The sequence below is a fragment of the Rhincodon typus genome, chromosome 2 (genome assembly GCF_021869965.1).
Source record: "Rhincodon typus isolate 14 chromosome 2, sRhiTyp1.1, whole genome shotgun sequence".
Lineage (NCBI taxonomy): Eukaryota > Metazoa > Chordata > Chondrichthyes > Orectolobiformes > Rhincodontidae > Rhincodon > Rhincodon typus.
Genome location: NC_063333.1, coordinates 39,707,968 through 39,728,929, shown reverse-complemented (window position 1 = coordinate 39,728,929; position 20,962 = coordinate 39,707,968). Strand labels below are relative to the sequence as shown.

The 20,962-nt window shown below is 39.4% G+C and overlaps 1 non-coding gene across 1 annotated transcript; it reads right to left on the bottom strand.

Annotated features, from left to right (window-relative positions):
- Positions 1 to 20,514: 20,514 nt before the first annotated feature.
- On the bottom strand, positions 20,515 to 20,588 carry trnan-guu. Its single transcript has one exon. It is a non-coding gene; the product is annotated as a tRNA-Asn (tRNA).
- Between the last annotated feature and the right edge of the window lie 374 nt (positions 20,589 to 20,962).

Sequence of the window (20,962 nt, the reverse complement as noted above, 5' to 3'; positions counted from 1 at the left end):
TCCCAGTTAAACTGATGGCCTTTGTTGTCTGAATGTACTGATATTAAGGAGAGTTTGTCGTGCCATTTTGCTGTTCGCTGATGTATTCTGATGGCTAGTTTCCTTCCTGTCTGTCTGATGTAATGTTTGTGGCAGTCGTTGCATGGTATTTTGTAAACCACGTTTGTTCTGCATGTCGTGGGAATGGGGTCTTTAATCCTTGTGAGTGTTTGTCTTTGAGTGGCTGTGTGCTTGTGGGCCACCATGATTCCTTGCAGTCCTAGGAGTCTTGTTGTCAGTTCCAATATGTTCTTGATGTAGGGCAGTGTGGCCAGCGTGTTAGGGCATACTGTGTCCTCCTGTTGTTGTCTGTTTTGTAGGCATCTGTGAATGAAGTTGTGGGGATATCCGTTTATAGCGATGATTTTGTACAGGTGCTTTTCCTCTTTCCTGCATAGTTCTAAGGTGTTGCAGTGTGTCCTGGCCTGTTTAACTAGTGTCCTAATGCAGCTTTATTTGTGGGCATTGAGGTGGTTGCTGTGGAAGTTGAGGATTTGATTAGTTGGGTCGCTTTTCTGTATACTGATGTTTGGAACTCCCCGTTGGTCATAAGCTCAACTTTAACATCCAGAAATGGAAGTTGATTGTTGTTTTCTTCTTCCCTTGTGAATTTAATCCCTGCGAATACGCAGTTAGTGATACAACTATTTCAAGGACATATCAGAATTGACAACAAGACTCCTAAAACCACTAGGAATCATGGTAGCACGTAAGCCCACAGCCACTCTACAACAAACACTTACAGGGATTAAATACCCCATTCCCACAACATGCAGATCCAACGTGGTTTACAAAACACCATGCAATGACTGCCACAAACATGACATCGGACAGACAGGAAGGAGACTAGCCATCAGAATACATGAACATCAACTAGCAGCAAAACGGCATGAACTCTCCTTAATATCGGTACACTCAGACAATGAAGGCCATCAGTTTAACTGGGACAAACCACAGTAGCCCAAGGCAAACATAGACACGCACAGGAATTCCTAGAGGCATGGTTCTCCACCCACAATGCAATCAACAAACATATAGAATTGGGCCCATTATACAAACCCACACAGATCAAAATCGGAAATGACAGTACTCACCATAACGGACCAAACAGTATAAATTCCAAGTGGAGTAGAATAACATCACTTCATCCGAGGCTCCACTGATGATGTCACCTAGCATGGCGACAAAAACGTCTGAACGAGAACAAGCCAGCTCAGTGAGCAAGTCAACAATCTCATCCACAACCCGAGCTATCGATCTTTGTCAAAACTTCAAAGACTAATACTCATTTTGGCCACACACTTCCTTGTTCTACATTTGTAGATTCTCTAACTGTCTTTATATTTATTGCTAGTTTACTCCCATAGTAAAATTTATCCCTTTTATTATTTTAACCCTTCATTGCTGATTTCTAAGTATTTCCTAATGTTTGTGGCTTTTGTTTCAATCTGATATCATTATTACCACTCTTAGTCAGGCACAGATGTGGTATTTGTTTTGAGCAAGTAACCAAAAAGAATGATGAGGGCAGAGTGGTGGACATTGTTTTACTTGGATTTTTGTAAAACCTTTGATAAGGTTCCACATGGTAGACTAATCAGTAAAGTTCGAAATCATAAGTTGCTGGAAAAGCTCAGCCTGAGGAAGGGTCACTGGACACGAAATGTTAACTCTGATCTTTTCTTCACAGATGCTGCCAGACCTGCTGAGCTTTTCCAGCAACTTCTGTTTTTGTTCCTGATTTACAGCATTCGCAGTTCTTTCACTTTTTATTAAGTTAGAAATCATGCCTCATAAAAATGATTAAGTTATTTGAGGAAGTGACCAAACAAATTGAGGAGGGCTGAGTGTTAGATGTTGTTTACTCGGACTTTAGTAAAGCCTTTGTTAAGGCTCTGCATGATACACTAATTAATTAGTAAAGTTAGATTACATGGGATTCAAGATGAGCTTGCCAATTGGATACAAAATTGGCTTTACAGAAGGAGACAGAGGCTGGTGGTGGAAGGCTGTTTATCGGACTAGAAGCTTGAGATCAGCGGTGTACCACAGGGATTGGTGATGGGTCCACTTTTGTTTGTCATTTACATAAATGATTTGGATGGGAATTTAGGGGGCATAGTTAGTAAGTTTGTGGATGACACCAAAATAGTGGACAGCAAAAAATGTTGTCTAAGATTGATCAGTTGGGTCAATGGGCCGAACAGTGGCAGATAGAGTTTAATTTGGAAAAATGCAAGGTATTGTATTTTGTTAAAACAAAAAAGAGTAGGACTTACAATTAATGGGAGGTCCATGGATAGTGTTGAAGAACAGAGAGATGTAGGTGTTCAGGTACATAATTCTTTGAAATTTGCATCACAGGTAGACAGGGTGGTTAAGAAGGCATTTAGCATGCTTGCCTTCATTGTTCAGACCTTTGAGTATAGGAGTTGGGACATCGTGTTGAGGTTGCACAGGACGTTGGTGAAGCCTCTTCTAGAATACTGCGTGCAGTTCTGGTCACCCTGTTATAGGAAGGATATTACAAAACTGGGTAGGGATCAGAAAAGTTTTACTAGCATGTTGCTGGGAACAGAGGGTTTAAAGTTATAAAAATATAATGAATAGGCTGGGATTTTTTTCCACTGGAGTGTAGGAGTTTGAGGGATGACTTTATAGAAGCTTATAAATCATAAGGGGCTTGGATACGGTGAATATCAATGGTCTTTCCTTAAGTTGGGAGAGATCAAAACTAGGGGGCATATGTTTAAGGTGAAAGGAGAAAGATTTAAAAAGGACATAAGTGGCAATTTTTTTTACTCAGGGAGCGGTTAGTGTGTGGAATTAACTACCAGATTAAGTGGTGGATGCAGGAACAGTTAATGTTTAAAAGACATTAGGATAAGTTCATGAAAAGGAAAGGTTGGAAGGGACATGGGCCAAACACATGCAGGTGGGACTAGTTTAGTTTGGGAACATGGTAGGCATGGACAAGTTGGACCGAAGGGTCTGTTTCCAACCTGTATGACAGTATGACTCTATTCCTCTCAGGGTGGTTGTTTCTCAACAGAAGATATCTTAAACATCGTTCTTAGACACCCAAGGGGTGTGACTGCCTCCTGGAATAAAGTATTTCAGATCATTTTCCCACTTGTTGATGCACTGCAGTTATTGAAACTTGGACTCCAATTCGTCAACTCGTGCCAAATTTCCTCAATACACTGTTGCAGCTATAGTTACTGTGGATTACTCCAAGGTTTATCAGTTCCCTCACACTAAGACTGTAACACATCACCTGTTCTGCCATCTCTAGTGTATTTTACTCAATAAATTAGGATTTAAAGTTTAGAAATACCACTAAATGGTTACTGGTAGGTATATTAAGTAATTAACTTAATACAGTATTTATTTCTTTCTATAGGGTCAGAATGGATCTGGGTCAAATAAATTGAAGTCATGGCTTGAAATGAGCAGGTGAGGAGGAGGAATTGTCATCCCAATTTTTAACCTCCTCTCAGCTAGGTGGCAAATGTTTTTATTTCTTTTAATCAGGCAGCTATCATACCTAAACTAAAACAAAATTAAGGAAACAAATTACAAGATTTTGTCAGTGAGAAGAAAGGTAATTTGATTACCTACTTATCAGGAAAATAAATACATAAAACCACAACATCAAACACATACAAACATGAGTAATATGCTTAACACAGAAGTGGGGAGGAAGGTAAGAGGGTGTCTCATACAGTGAGGAAGGTAAAAGCAGTTGCCATTTAAAATTATTAGTGTCTTTGATTTGAAAGAATGACTTGAGCCATGACTGCTGATCTTTGTCTTCTTTCTGGTTTCATTATTTTATCATTGAATTGTTCCAGAGATGAGGAACTTCAGCCATGAGTATGGATTGAAGAAGTTAGGACTATTCTCTTTGGAAAGAAGACTAAGAGGAGATCTGATCAAGATTTTCATAATCCTGAGTGGACTGGATGGAGTAGGTAGGGAAAAACTGTTCCCATTCGTACAAGGAACAAGAACAAGAGGACACAGAGTTAAAGTGATTTTCAAGAGAAAGAGGGATGAAATGATGGAAAGTCTTTTTCACTTAGGTGAATAGTTAGGGTATGGAGTGCACTGCTTGGAAGTGCAGTGGTGGCAAGTTCAGTTGAGGCATTCAAGAGGGTATTGGATGATTATTTGAACCTGTGTCCCTTAGTAGTTGACCCTTCCACCCTGGGAAAAAGCCTCATACTTTCCACTCTATCCATGCCATTCACAATCTTATAAACTTCTATTGGGTCGCCCCTTGATCTCCTGCATTCCAGTGAAAACAAATCCAGTCTATGCGACTTTTCTTCATAGCTAAAATCTCCCATACCAGGCAAACATCCTGATAAACCTTTTCTGCACCCTTTCCAAAGCATCTACATCCTTCTGGTCGTGTGGTGACCAGAACTGTTCACAATATTCCAAGTAAGCATGGCCTAACTAAAGTTCTGTAAAGTTGCAGCATAACTTGCTTATCCTTACACACAATGCCCCTTCCAATGAAGGCAAGCATGCCATAGGCCTTTTTTAACTATCTTATCTACCTGCGCTGCCACCTTCAGTGATCTGAGGGCCTCTGCATCTGGATCCTTCTGTATATCAAAACTCCTAAGGGTTCTGCCATTCACTGTATAATTTCCATCTGTACTTGACCTTCCCATCTAGACCGAATGTGGAAGGTTCAGAGGAGTGGTGAAAAAGCAACTAAGTGAAGGAAAGAAGGAGTGTGTAAAGAGTCTGGTAACTAAGATAAAAGGTAATCCCAAAGTCCTTTAGAAACATATAAATGGTAAAAGCATGTTAATTGATATACACTAGAAACCAAAACAGGAACTTACACATGGAGACAAAGGGCACAGCTGACATATTAAACAAATACCTTACATTTGTCTTTATCAAGGAAAATAGGCAACACAGGCCATGGAGAAAGAGAAGAAAATACATTGGCTAGAAGGGTGGAAGGATTGAGAACAAGAAGGCACAACATTAATGAGTAAAAGACATAAAATGAGGAAAATCATTTTCATGCAATGACTGGTTAGGGTCTGGACTGCACTGTCTGAGGCAGGTTTAATTGAGCACTTCAAAAAGGAATTGGATGGTTGTTTGAAAAGTACCAATGTGCAAGTTCACAGGGAGAAGACAAGAGAATTGAACTCGGTAGGATGCTGATTGGAAAACTGTGCATTCATGATGGGCCAAATGTTCTCCTTCTGTGCTATAACAATTCTGTGATTTTGTGATAATGCAAAGCCAGTATGTGTATGTTTGTATGTAATATATTTATATGATGTGGAGATGTCAGTGTTGGACTGATGTGGACAAGTCAGGAGTCACATAACACCAGGTTATACTCCATCAGGTTTATTTGAAATCACAAGCTTTCGGAGTGCTGCCCGTTCACTTGACAAAGGAGCAGCACTCCGAAAGCATATTTGTATAGAAGAGGGTGCAGGGTTTAAAATCAATTTTTAAATCCATTTGACCTAACTTCCGGAGTGTACTTAATCTATTTGAAAAGCAAAACTCTCTCAATAAATATATTTCTGCTGGAGTTAACTCTTTTGAACAAGATGTAATTAAGTGTGTAACATACAACCTGTGATTTTTGAGATCCCTTACCAGATGGGAGTAAGTTTGCAATACCCGAGAAATGGTGGAGAATTAAAATGACTGACCACCAGAAACACACGGTCACAACTGCTACAGAACAGTGGTGCTCTGTTAAGTGGTCACCCAATCTGTGTTTTATCTCCCTGGTGTATAATAGATCACATTGTGAGCAGCAAATACAGAAAACTAAACTGAAAGAAGTATAAGCAAATCACTGTCTCACTACAGTGCAGTGTTTGGGGCCTTGGAAAGAAGTTGTAAAATGCAAGGTGTTACATCTCCAGTGTTTGCATTGAAAGGTTCTATGGGAAACAGACAGGCATTGGGGGCGATTGGGAAGTGGACCAGGAGATCACGGAGGGAAGAAATCCTTTGCAATGCTTAAGTGGAAGGGGAGAGGAAGATGTGATCGTTGATCACGCTGGAGCTGCAAAACAGATCAATCTGTTCTGGCCAAATTGATTCTAGCCCTGTGACAGCAAGAAATGACTGAGTGCAAGGATGCAAAAAATGCTACAGTCTCTGACAGTCTTTGATTTTAGTGAAGATTGCTGCTCCATAATTAACTACACTTGTAGCTAGGCTAATCCAGTACAACTATAAGACTGGGCATGTAACTGACAAGATAAAAAATGGACAAGACATGTCCTGAAGAATAAAAGGTCAAATTCAATCTGTTATCACTGTAACAACTTGGTCTCAATCATCAACAAAGTGATAGAAGCAGTTAAGACCACAGGAGCAGAATTAGGCCATTCAGCCCAAGGAGTCAGTTTTGTCATTCAATAAGATTATGGCTGATCTGATAATCCTCAACTCCACCTTTCTGCCTTTTCCCTGTAACTTTAGTTTCCTTACTAATTTAAAAATCCGTCTCAGTCCTGAATATACTTTACGACCCAGCCTTGACAGCCCTGTGCAGATTCACTACCTCAGAAAAGAAATTCCTGCTCACCTCGGTCTTAAATGTGGGTCCCTTATTCTGAGATCATGTCCCCTGGTTCTCAACTCTCCCAAAAGAGGAAACGACCCTTCCAAATCTGCTCAGCTAAGTTCCTTCAGAATCCTGTATCTCTCAATAAGGTCACCTTACATTCTTCTCTATTTCAATGAATTCAGGCCCAACTTATTCGAATGAAAACCGAAAGAACTGCGAATGCTGTAAATCAGGAACAAAAACAAAGTTGCTGGAGAAGCTCAGCAGGTCTGGTAGCATCTGTGAAGGAAAAAACAGAGTTAACATTTCGGGTCCGGTGACCCTTCCTCAGAACTGATGGTGGCTGGGAAAACCCCAGATGCTGCAAGACCTGCTGAGCTTCTCTAGCAACTTTGTTTTTGTTTCCAACCTATTCAACCTCTCTTTGTAGGACAACACCTCAACATCTGGTATCAGCCTAGTGAACCTTCTCTGGACTGCCTCCAACGACAGTGTGTCTTTCTCTAGATAAGGGACCCAAAACTATTCACAGTATTCCAGCAATGATCTGAGTAGCACCTTGTACAGTTTTAGCAAAACCTCTGCACTTTTATATTCCCTTTGAAGTAAAGGCCAACATTCCATTTACTTTCCCCATTACCCTCTGAACTTGACTAGTAGCTTTTTGTGATTCACGGGCAAGAACTCCTAAATCCTTACCGCTTTCTGCATTCTTTCTCCATTTAAGTAGTATTTGACTCTTCTATTCTTCCTGCCAAAATACATAATGTCACATTTTACCATATTGCATTCCATCTTCCAAGCTTTTTCCCCACTCTTTATCCATTTTCAGACTCTTTGTCATCCTCACCATTTGCCTTCCCACTTATTTTTGTGTCATCTGAAAACTTAGCTCCAGTATATTCACTTTCTTCACCCAAGTCATTTATATACAATAAATAATTGTGGACCCAGCATTCATCCCTGTGGCACTCCACTAGTTACAGGTTTCCAATAGTTGAAAATGTCTCCCCCCAACCCAACTATCTGTCTTTAATTAGTAGTCATCCTCAATTCAGGCTAATATCTTCAACACAGGAGCTCTTATTTATTAGGTAGCCTAATATGTGATAGCTTATCAAATGCCTTCTGAAAATCCAAAATATATTACGTCCATTGTGTCCTCTTTATTTACCTGGCTTGTTACCTCCTTGGAAAATTCACGTAAATATGTCAGGTATGATTTCCCTTTCACATAGTAGAGTTGCCATAGTCTTACAGTATAATAGGGCTGCTAGAGAGAAAAACAAATGGTGGTGAGTTTATCCTGAGGGTCAACATGCCTCAGGCAAGGGGTGAGGTCAAGAAAGCATACCTTCATTGTGACCTCAGCCAGTGTGGGAATTGGAACCCATGCTGTTGGCGTCATGTTTCATGAAGCCATGCTGACTGCTTCATTGCTTTATGCATTTCTAAATGTTTTACTATTAGATCATTAATAACAGACTCTGACATTTTCCAAATAGCAGACATTATGGTAACTATGATTACCAATTTTCCTTTTTGTGTCTCTTTCCCTTTTTAAATAAAGATGTTATATTGGCAGTTTTCAAATCTTCTGGGTCTTTTCAAGCATCTAAGGAATCTTAGAAGATTATCCACTGTCTCTGTAGCTACTTCCTTTAATATCCCAACGTGCTTCTGTTCATTTCCAGGGAGTTTATTGGTCTTTCAGCCCATGAGTTTCCCCAGCACTTTTCTCTTGATGTAAGTATTATATTTATTTCCTCTCTTCCTTTTGCCCCTTGATGTTTTAATAATTGTGGAATGCTACTCGTGTCTTATACTGTGAAGATTAATGCAAAGTATTTGTTCAATTACTCTGCTATTTCCTTCTTTCCCAATATAATTTCTCAAACTTTGTTCTCTAAAGGGACTATATACACATTGGCTTCTCTCTTCCTTTTTATATATTTAAAGAAGCTCTTGCTGTCCATCTTGATATTACTTGCAAGTTCAATCTCAAAGTTTATCTGCTCCCACTTTATTATGTTTTTGGCTGCCTTTCATTGTTTTTTCAAACCTTCCCAAATCACATTCACTTGATTCATTCCTGGAATGAAGGGCTTATATTACGAAGAAAAAGGTAAATATGTTGGGTTTATACACTTTAGAGTTTTGAAGAATAAAATGTGATTTTGCTGAAACAAAGATCCTGAGGGAACTTGACAGGATGCATGCTGAGAAGATGTATATCCTTGTGGGAGAGACTGGAACTAGGGGACAAGTTTTAAAATATGAGGTCTTGTTTTTATGACACATATGAGATTCTTTATCTGTCAGAAGACTGTGGAATGGTCTTCCCTAGAAAACAGTGGTGCCTGGAACGTTGAATTTTTTTGACGGCTGTGTTTGATAGATCTATAACAGACAAAGGAGTTATGGGAGGGGGAGGCAGACAGGAAAGTGCAACTTACTGAATGGCAGAGCAGACTCAAAAGGGCCAAATGGCCTAATGCAGCCCCTGTGATCTATGCTCCAATGAATTGTAAACAGTGGCCAGTTCTTAGTGAATAAATGCCTATGTTCAGTTCAGGTTCCATTAGCGCCAGAAAAATTCAGAGGTTGAGTGGGAATGACTGCCCATGATCTCAAGGCTGCAATCAACTGTGTGTGACACCAGAGAGCCTGAGTAAAACTGAGCTCAATTGTAATCAATAGAAAAATTCTTCATTGTCTAAAATCATACAATAACAATTCTTTTTTCAGTTAATTCTTGTGACTTTGGCATTACTGAAAAAACAAAATAAAATACAAATCTACTCCAAAACCTTAAATAAATTACCATTTGGGAAAGGCATCCCTCAAATCTATATGAACAGGTATGGTGGCATGTATATATTCATGGTCTATATTCATACATATTAGTAGAATCCCTAAAGTGTGGAAACAGGCCATTCAGCCCATCGAGTCCATACCGACCCTCCAAAGAGTATCCTACCCAGCCTCAACCCCCTACCCTATCCCTGTAACTCTGTATTTCCCGTTGCTAATCCACCTAGCCAGCACATCCCTGGACACTATGAGCAATTTAGCATGGCCAATTCACTTAATCTGCACGTCTTTGGACTGTGGTAGAAAACTGGAGCACCCAAAGGAAATCCACACAGACACAGAGAAAAACGTGCAAACTCCACAGAAACAATCACCCAAGGTTGGAATCAAACCCAGATCCCTGATGCTGTGAGGCAGCATGCTAACTACTGAGCCACTGTGCCACATTATTTTCGACAGTCAGTTTTGGTCCATATAGAACCTAGAACTGTACAGCACAGTACAGGCCCTTCGACCCACGATGTTGTGATGAACTTCTACCCTAAACCTAAGGTCAATCTAACCTCCACCCCTACCTTATACTATCATCCATATGCCTATCTAATAGCCACTTAAATGCCCCTAATGAGGCCAACTCTACTACCTATTCCGACAATGCATTCCACGCCCCGACCACTCTCTGAGTAAAGAACCTACCTCTGATGTCTCCCCTATATCTACCTCCACTCACTTTAAAACTATGCTCCCTCGTAATAGTTACCTCCACCCGAGGAAAAACTCTCTGGCTGCCCACTCTATCTATATCTCTGATCATTTTGTACACCTCTATCAAGTCACCTCTCATCCTTCGTTGTTCCAAAGAGAAAAGTCCTAGCTCTCTCAACCTTTTCTCATAAGACCTTCCCTCCATTCCAGGCAACATCCTCGTAAATCTCCTCTGGACCTTTTCCAATGCTTCCACATCTTTCTTGTAATGAGGCGACCAGAACTGGACACAATACTCCAGATGTGGCCGAACCAGGCTTTTGTATAGCTGGAGCATAACTTCGCGGCTCTTGAACTCAATCCCTCTATTAATGAAAACTAACACATCATACGTCTTCTTAACAACTCTATCCACCTGGGTGGCAGCTTTCAGGGAACTGTGGACATGATCCCTGAGATCCCTCTGCTCCTTTACACTGCCAAGAATCTTTCTGTTAACCCTGTATTCTGCTTTCAATTGTGTCCTTCCAAAATGAATCACCTCACACTTTCCAGGGTTAAACTCCATCTGCAACTTCTCAGCCCAGATCTGCATCCTATCAATGTCCCTTTGTAACCTAGAACAGCCCTCCGCACTATCCATAACTTGACCCACCTTCGTATCGTCCGCGAACTTACTAATCCACCCTTCCACTCCTACATCCAAATCATTTACAAAAATCACAAACAGAAGAGGACACAGAACAGATCCTTGTGGAACACCACTTGTAATTGAGCACCATGTTGAATATTTTCCGTACACTACCACCCTTTGTCTTCTAAGGGTCAGCCAATTCTGAATCCAATCTGCCACATTTCCCCCTATCCCATGCCTCCTTACCTTCTGCATGAGCCTACCATGGGGAAGCTTATCAAACGCCTTACTTAAATCCATGTATACCACATCCACTGTTCTACCTTCATCCACGTGTTTGGTCACCTCTTCAAAGAATTCAATAAGGTTTGTGAGGCATGATCTACCCCTCACAAATCCATGCTGACTATTATGAATCAAACTGTGCCTATCCAAGTGATCATAAATCCAAGCCCTTTCCAATAATTTGCCCACCACTGAAGTAAGACTAACTTGCCTATAATTTCCAGGGTTATCCCATTCGTTTTTTTGAATAAGGGAATGATGTTTGCCACTCTCCAATCTTCCGGTACTATACCCGTGGACAGTGAGGACGAAAAGATCATCACCAAAGACCTTGTGATCTCTTCCCTCGCTTCCCATAGAATCCTTGGATAAATCCCATCAGGCCCGGGGGACTTATCTATCTTCAAGTTCCTCAAAATTCCTAGTACATCTTCCTTACTAACATCCACCTCCTCCAACCTACCAGCCTGTTTCACACTGTCCTCCCCTACAACTAGGTCCCTCTTAGTTGTGAATACCGAAGAAAAGTATTCATTAAGGACCCCTCCTATCTCTTTAGGCTCCGTACACAAATTCCCTTTACAATCCTTGATTGGCCCTACCCTTTCTCTGGTCATTCTCTTATTCCTCATGTATGTGTAAAAAGCCTTGGGGTTTCCTTGATCCTATCTGCTAAGGTTTTCCCATGCCTCTTATGGCTCTCCTAAGCCCTTTCTTCAGCTCTTTCCTGGCTAACTTGTATCCCTCTTGAGCCTTTTCCGATCCTTGTTTCCTAAACCTTATATAAGCATCCTTCTTCCTCTTAACTAGTCGTTCAACCTCTCTTGAGAACCAAGGCTCCCTCACGCGACCATATCTTCCCTGCCTGCTAGGGACAAATATGTCGAGCACACACAATATGCATTCCTTAAACAATCTCCACATTTCTAAAGTGCTCTTCCCCGACAGCATCTGTTCCCATTTTATGTTACCCAGTCCTTGCCTAACAGAATTATAATTCCCCTTCCTCCGATTATAAACTTTACCCTGCTGTACGTACCTATCATTTTCCATGACTATTGTAAAAGTAACAGAGTTATGATCGCTACTGCCAAAATGCTCTCCTACCAACAGGTCCGACACTTGGCCTCGTTCATTGCCAAGCACCAAGTCCAAGTGGCCTCTCTTCGTGTTGGTCTATCTACATAATGTGTCAGAAATCCTTCCTGAATGCACTGGACAAAATCCGCTCCATCTAAACTATTACAACTAAAAAGTTTCCAATCAATATTTGGAAAGTTGAAGTCACCCATGACTACAACCCTGTGACTTCTGCACCTTTCCAGTATCTGCCTCCCAATCCGCTCCTCCACTTCTCTGCAACTGTTGGGAGGTCTGTAAAAAAAACCCCAAAGTGACCTCAACCCAAACTGACTCTGTAGACATATGTAGCATTTTATAATTTCTTCCTATGAATTCTATATGGAATGAGTTGGCTACTGCCATCTTTTGGAGCAGAAAATGTAATTATAGAATCACAGAGTTTTATAGCATGAAAACAGACCCTTCGGTCCAACTTGTCCATGCCAACCACACATCCTAAACTGATCTGTCTCATATGCTCCGGGAAAATGCCCCAGCCTACTTAGCCTCTCCCTACAGCTCAAATCCTCCAATTCCTGCAACATTCTTGTAAATCTTCTCTGAACATTCTCAAGTTTGACAACACCTTTCCTATAGCAGGGAGACCAGAATTGAATGCAGTATTCTAAAAGTGGCCTCACCAATGTCCTGTACAGCTGCAGCATGACATCCCAACTCCTATACTCAATGCATTGATCGACAAAGACATATGTGTTTACCTGCGACTCCACTTTCATCCTCAGTTGTTCGAAGCTTTTATGGCTTCTTTGTTTTTGAGAGATTTATGAGTTCAAAAAAAGCTTAACAGATTCTGCAACATCTGGAATATTTTGGTAGCTGCCCAGCACAATTTAATGCTCACTGTAACCGGCAAGTTATAATTTTCAGCTCCTCGTGGCATCATAATTATTCTTGCTACTATGAAATATTACTGATAGGGATCATTGATTTGACAGCAACATTTTTGTTTAGACTGTAAGTGCTCATGACAAAGATGAATTATTAGCTCGAATGAATTATTGTAAATCAACATCTAAAGTTACAATAACAGCTGCTGATATATACTGCTGATTAATTCATATATTAAAAGCCCCCTGCGGAAAGATACGTTAGAATTAAAGTCATAAACATATTTATAATTGTGCTGATTCTGAAATTCAGTTATACAAGACAAGCTTACTGTTTCATGTCCACTGTTTTAAATATTTCTTCATTAATTGTTAAAGATTGTAATAACATAGAAGCTGTGAAAAAAGTTAATGTTTAAAATTTGCTGTCATGATACTATGGAGTTCTAAAAATATATCTCAAACTCTATGGTCATCAATTCCTCAAGGGTTATAATTACGAACAATGCAATGAACACATTATGTTTTGCCTTTTATACATATAGATGCATTTTCAAATGTAAAAATAGTTCAGATATGATAATGAGTAATCAAATCATTATAGCTATATAAGCCTGCAACACATCACAGTATCTTCTCATTTAAACAGCTCTCCCACAGGTCACTTTACTGGAGATAAAAGTGCCAGTGAGATTAGGGATTCTAACTACTAATCTACAAAGCAGCATATGGGTCAGAATTAAATAGTCTTTTAGACATGCAAAACATAAATGCAGGACGCTGCTGCAGTAATAGTGATAGATATTTTAAAGAGATTGGAAATTAACCGGAAAGAAATTCAGTCACTGAAATGCAAGATGCCATGAAAGCATTACATCTTTGATCAAATCCAATTAAACACACCATAGGAATTGGAGCTCAGATATTTGCACAAGCTGGTCATCTCTAATCGTCACTTTCGGTGTGTCTAATAGTTGCACGTAAAAATAAGTATTAACAAAAATTGGTTTAATGCTATTTACAACAACGGGAACAGAGAGCAATAAAACACCAAATAATTTAGAGAAGAATTACACATATATGAACACAATGATCTAGCACTGGCAAAAGTTGGTACACGGCAACTACTTAATCGTAAAGTTTGAAAGAAAGGAAGTCACACCTCTATACAAATGTTGCATCTTCGAGAATGAAAAGTGCATAAGGAATCAGAATACAGCAGACTTAAATGTTTCATATGTTTATGGCTTTGCATTTAAATCCTAACAGAGAGATTTGAAGAAGAGGCGCTAAGCCCCTCGTTTTACATTGCAAAAAATATTTTTCGTTTCTTTCGTCTTCCCTTTCTAATGGCTACTTCAAAGAATGAACACAACTAAGGCTGGAATATGATGAAAATCGGCAGCTGGAATTGTTAGGGAAACAATACATCTTCTGGCATTGCCCAGGTGCAGATAAATCAATCCAAAGGTGCCGCATGATTTACAGTGCGCGCTACATTGATGAGCTGGAAAAATCTTATTCGGCTTCGTCATTCTATTTTTCAATTTTGAGGATAGAAAAAAAACCTACCAGAATGTTGCGTAACCTTTCGCTTTGAACTAGTACATCTGTTCGGCCAAAGGCTCACATTGGATTTTTCGGGAGAGGGGTGCTCATTGCATTACATATGGACTGAACCATTTATTGCTTTTGACGATCAACAATTATATTTACTTTCGTATATGGAACGCATTAAGTGCAATGGGGTCACAAGGATGGGAGAGACGTTAAGTTTCAGTTCCTCCGTCAGTTACTAAGTTGATCAGCCCTCAAATGGGAACGAGCATGCTATAAAGTATGGCAGCATCGAGGGAGTGAGAAAAAAGTTTTAACTTTTCGGAAGTCCGGTATGACTCTGCTTCGTGCACTCTCTGTCCACTGAGAAACAGAGTTAACGTTTCCTGAAGCAAGGGCATATGCGACTGTTTGGAGAGAGAAATGCAGTTAATGTTTTGAGACCGGTATGACTTCTTCCTGAAACATTAACTCGGTTTCTCTCTCCATAGATGCTACCTGACCTGCCAAGTATATCCGGCGCTCTGTTTGTGTTTCAGATTTCCAGCGCCCGCAGCGTTTTACTTTTATTGCTATAAAATATGCTTTAATGTCAAATTCTCCCCGTAATCTAATGCAGCCCGGAGGTACAACTTTTGTGATACCTTGATCGACTGTGTCAAACAGTTGTTGCTAATAAAATCTCTAGTCAGGCACATAAACGAGATTTATGGGTTCAGTAAAATTGTCTCACGAATGCTCTGATCGGAAAAGGCATCCCCTGCTGTGGGTTTATGTTTAAGATTTGAAATTAAATAATTATCACAGGCTACTTCTAGCTCACTTAGTAAATATACAATAAAAGTTTCTCGGTCTGTGCGTTGTGAACGATTTAAATTTTTGAATGACGGAATGGTCTTCTAAAATAATAAAGCTCCAAGTATAAAGGGACGAAGACGCCTTTGTTCGAGCACTATTTGTCCACTTCCATCTACTTTCGTTGCCACAATCCCCCATTTTTTAAAATTTATTCATTTTGTGGGATGTGGACGTCGCTGGCTGGGCCAGCACTTTTTCTCCGTGCCTATTTGCCCTTCAGAAGGTGGTATTGAGCTGCCTAACAATTTAGCTGCTCTGTATTCAAGACAGTCCATGGTCCTTTCAAATGGTACCTGAACATGAGTGTTCGGTGAATTACATCCTTCCCTATCGGAGAATGTTAAAATATGCAACTGGGGGGAGTTAATTACCGGAAATGCTGTCTGGGAGGTGAAAAGTATGGCATGTTGGACTACCCTTCATATTGCTTTCGCTGCTTCTGTTTACAGTCCCTAGCGTGAAGCGTTTCTTTTAATGCTCTAGTTCCCGGTTGAAATTAACCTTTTGCACGCTGCGAGGTAGACTGTAGTGGTTCAAATTGATGGTAGATGAATAGACATGTACAAGATGGAGTGATTCATGAACATATGGTGTGATTTTCCTCTAGCTCTCAAACACATACACGTACAGAGCGTGAACTACAACTATATGTATTTCTTTGTGGATTGAGATTGATTAACTTTTCCGGATGGCTGGTTTCAACTAGACAGCCGCTTTCTCCAACCTTAAAATCGGACCTCTTCATTTCTATGTAAAGAATGAATGTATTACACTAATTTTGTAATAGTTTTCATTGATGGCTAGATACATTTGTCAGCCAGAATCAAGACAGTCCGAAAATGAGCCGTCAAGTAAAAGTTGGGAACTGATGGGGGCTCGAGACATAAAGCGTCCTATCTGACAAATACCCTTAGTAAAAGAAATTTAAAATCAGTCGAAGGTCTACGAAGCCTAAACTGGGGGCCATTCTCCAGCAATCCATAAAATGCAAAGTTGTCTTCATTTTTATTCAGGCTTTCATTCCTTGGAATATTTACAAGAGTTTTAGAAACATTTTTTGTTACTAAACTTGTACTTATTGAGCAGCTCAGGATATTATTCAATTACGATCCAATCAGTAAGTAACATCAAAATAATCTGCATTTAGTTGTTAAAAAGTGAGATTATGAACGAAAGTCATGACTTATACTCAGCTATCCCCAATGAAACTGCGTCAGTTTCTTTACCCAAGTTTTAGCTCACGCTGAAGAAATTGATTGAAAACGTCATTCACACACACAAACACACACGCACACACAATGAGATAGTAAGAACTGCCGATGCTGGAGTCTGAGAGAGTGTGGAGCTGGAGGAACACACAATGGCGTAAAGAAAACCCATGCCTCGCCATCAAACTTTATACATGTAAAGTCTTTATTTTCATAGACCCCATCAACCACCCCAACCCCTATGCGTGTTTGAAATTTGTCAGAAACTGTAGAATCCAACACCGATCAACGCTATAAAAAGGTTTAGCGTGGTAACAGGCTAAACATCTAATGTCAGCTAAAACACGAACCCAACTTTGTTTAAGAACAACGATAAAAGGACTGCAAGTGCTGGAAATGTTGCATCTGAAGAGAACAGAAAATGTTGGAAATGCACGCCTGGGCGTTCAAACAGAAAGAAATATAGGTTAACGTTGGGCTTGTAAGCCTTTATCAGAACCCAGTTTAATTACAGCATGAGAACAGAGTCATTCAAATAGCATTGTTGTGCCTACTGAATGATCTACATTTTCATTTTTTTGGCAGTTGGTGCATCCATTAACAGGACACGTGATACTGAAATACTGGGAACAAGTGTTATCACTGTCTTGCCAATGTGTTAACTCCATTTCATTTCAATTTGGTGAGATCAAGTGACAATCGAGCTCACCGTAAATGTGGCAAATAAATCAGAACATGATAGTCGGATTTCTGTTGTTGAAAGGGTTAAACATGAAAAGCTTAAACATTGGTTGATGCTTTGCCAAAAACTTTGGAACCTTCGGAAGGGATTGTGAGACTAAACAGTGGTAAACTAGCCCAAGGAATAAAAAGATAAGATCAAATCAGAAGCCCATTCATCAAGAAACATTATGTCAAAGCCTTATTTAAGTTCTTGAAAGTGTCTACATTTCTCTCATAGCATTTGCGTCTTGAAGTGACGTTTTTCTCATTTATTTTCACTTACCCTAATATTACATTAATTTCGCTGCTCCGACAACTTTCTTGAAAGCTTTGTTCTACTGCATGCAGAAACTTCTCATGGACATGCCCGACCCATGATTCAATGACTTCACAATATTGTTCGATTTAGAGAATATTATCAAAATCTACCGACTCCTGCCAGCTTTAATTGCTGATAAGGAACATGCATATTTCATAGTATGTATGTATGCATGCGTGTGAAGTTGTAATTTCCATTCTTATTCTATTCGGGTTAAGGCTCAGAGGTCCATAATGGAAGTAATAAACACATTTTACATCAATAAAGGATTTTAATAGCTGTTTTATTTTTGTTTTGGCACAGAGTGACTTAGTTGACTTCGCCGGTGAAGAACCAAAAGAAACTTCTATCTTCCTGAGGTGTATAAGATTCAGCCTGATATTGCTGTAGCTAACTGCTAATTTCAAAAAGTACTACAGTTTCCGCCTATTCTTCCTCAGTGAATTAACGCGAGTTAACTTCTTTAATGTTATATATTAATTAGTTTGAGATTCTGCAGCAAGATTTAGTAAAAAGTTAAATGAAATTATTATTACAACTTTAAATTATTTTTATAGGAGGTATAGTGGGCAAGAAAAAAATTCTTCCTTTAACCAATGTATTTTTAAAAGTATGGTTTCGTAAAAGTATGGTGCAATATCGTCTTATTCCTAATTTAGAATTAGTATGTTACGCTGCGAGAATTTAAGACAAATTACAGGGGGAGAAACAATTTTCAAAATTCTGCACACTTTCTAATACGTCAGTTTCTTGTTCGACTAAAGACAGCAACCTGGTTAAATTGACTCGACAGCTTAAATGCAATGTTACGGTTGCCTCCCATCGTGGCATTTGCAGTAGTTCTGGTCTGCCTGCAAAACCCCAAGTTGTTAAAGTCACAGATATATTTGAAATGATTTCCCCAGGAATAAAAAAAAGTGTCCAATTGCACTGTGTAAAGCAGGATGGAAGTATTTAATGAACTACAGCATTACATTTCTTACCAGCGTCTACATTACGAAAGTAGGTCACTGGATGTATAGCTTTGAGACGTCCAGTGGTCGTGAAAGGCATTATATAAATATGTACTACTTTTCAAATATTCTTATTTAATTATTCCTGTAAATTCATAGACTGGACTGTGTTTCAACATCAACTTAAAATGCGGGTTTGCAAATGAATGCATAAATCTACAGGTTCTAAAATTTATGCTACACAATTCGTTTCTGTGGCATACCTTCTTGCTGAAACTTTCAATTAGTAATTACCCTTGCTTTATTTCCCATTTTTAGATTTCTATTTGGGGGTGGGGAAGATGACTTACTATTAAAATGTCAAAGTTCCAATAAATTTGGAAACACTGCCCAAGCTCTGCAGTTGGGGATAAAACGTATTTATATAGCGATCTCAAATCCTCAGAACTTTCCATAATGCTTAGCAACATTAAAAGTATAAAATTAAAATAAAAGGCTAAAATGTTGTAGCTCTGGAATGGATTAAATCTATTTTGCTGATGCTTCATTTAGCACTGATATTGAGAAGTTGTAAATGGTAGAAAAAGGCTTGTAAACATGTAATCAGATTTAAATAAAAAAAACACTCCAATAACAAAAAGGAATCATAACAAAGTCGAGCATATGGATGTTTTATGGTCAATATCTTGTGTTTGTCAGAACATGATTCAAAATCATTCACATTCCATGTTATTGTTGCAAAAAAAAATGTGCTTTTGACTTTAGGCAATATCATTGTGAGATAGGAGAGAAGCTATGATCGTTAGAAATCTATGAAACATTGGTACTACAAGTCTTCTGTTTATTGAGAACTAAGTGTTAAGACTTCTGTCAAATTCTTTTCGTATTTTATTGCATAACAAGAGGACTGTTCATCAGAGTAAATAAAATATCCTTCCTTCTGATGCACTACACTGTTCTAAACAGTTGTAAATGGTTATTTTCATACACTTAATATTGATCTCATCAGTATATATGTTACAATGTTCGAACTCGTTGACGCCTGACCCAAAAATCATAAGATTCAGAAGTTTAAAACGGAAAGCTTTGCAATGAATAGTTATGTAATCGAGATCTGCAAGCATTTCTCTCGGGTCCCTAACTATTAGCGCTTCAAGAATGTGTTTGTGTATTCTTGGTGTCATTCTAAGTTTGAAACGTTTGTACTGCCACTTGGAGCGAAAACAAGAACAGAAGTTTTTGTTTCATCTTTCATCATGTCCTTTTAACTGAACAGGAATTGCAAACCCCAGACTCTCCCGACTTTATTTGCTGAACCACGAAGTTCGATTGGGAGTGTTGGTCGAAACCTCGAATCACAGAGAATCACAGAATTGTTCCGGCGCACAAGGGAGAGACTCACCTTTAGCGTTACTAGGTCTGACGAGATCTTTTTAAGAGAAAACAAAAAGCCATTTGGTTGCATGTGAGACTGCGTTCTGTTATATTTGATGACATGTTAGCAAAATCCTATGTGTTGCAGTTCTTTTCTACTGAGAAATGTTGAGAAATTGTGACCTTGCACAACTCGGCAACCAAGACTGCCGATTTTATCGAGATTTTAAAAACTTCTGTAGTTGTTCTCTTTGCACAGCCGCTACTTACAAAAAAAGATGTGCGTACAATCATGCATAATTCTCCCTTTACATGAGAACAGGCTACAGATGTCTCATATTAGCTGTTAGCTAAAGATGCCTTCAGACAAAACAAACGTAGATATATTGTTATCAATCAATCCTACACTCTTTCAAAGCTTTCCTAATAGTGTACAAATGTAAAGACGTAAGCAGCATATAAAAGTACAGCAACGCAAAAAAATTTAGGCCACATAAAGAGCGTCCCTGGGTGGGCTCGAACCACCAACCTTTCGGTTAACAGCCGAACGCGCTAACCGATTGCGCCACAGAGACAAAGTCGGAAAATTGTGCTTGATCAGGGAGGATAATAGGGTCTGTGTAAATCTTGGTACTAGTCCAATCGTTTTATTTACCATAATCCCGCGATAAACATTTCTGGTTAAACCAATTCGCGTTTGAAATGCGCTGACTTTGCACTTGTATTATTTCTCCGCCGTAATATCAAAAGAAATAACAAGGAGGGGATTCAACCTGATCCGGAGCCCATTTCCAGCTAATTGTCTGCTAGTGCATCTTGCTAGGGATGCATTTTCTGCGAGGTGCTGGCGTTGGGGGCTGGGGTGGGACGAGGGAGTGAGATGGGGCTGGCTTCGTGTCACATCGGCTGATTTAAATTACGGTCAAGGTTTGCTGAATGAGGACCAGGG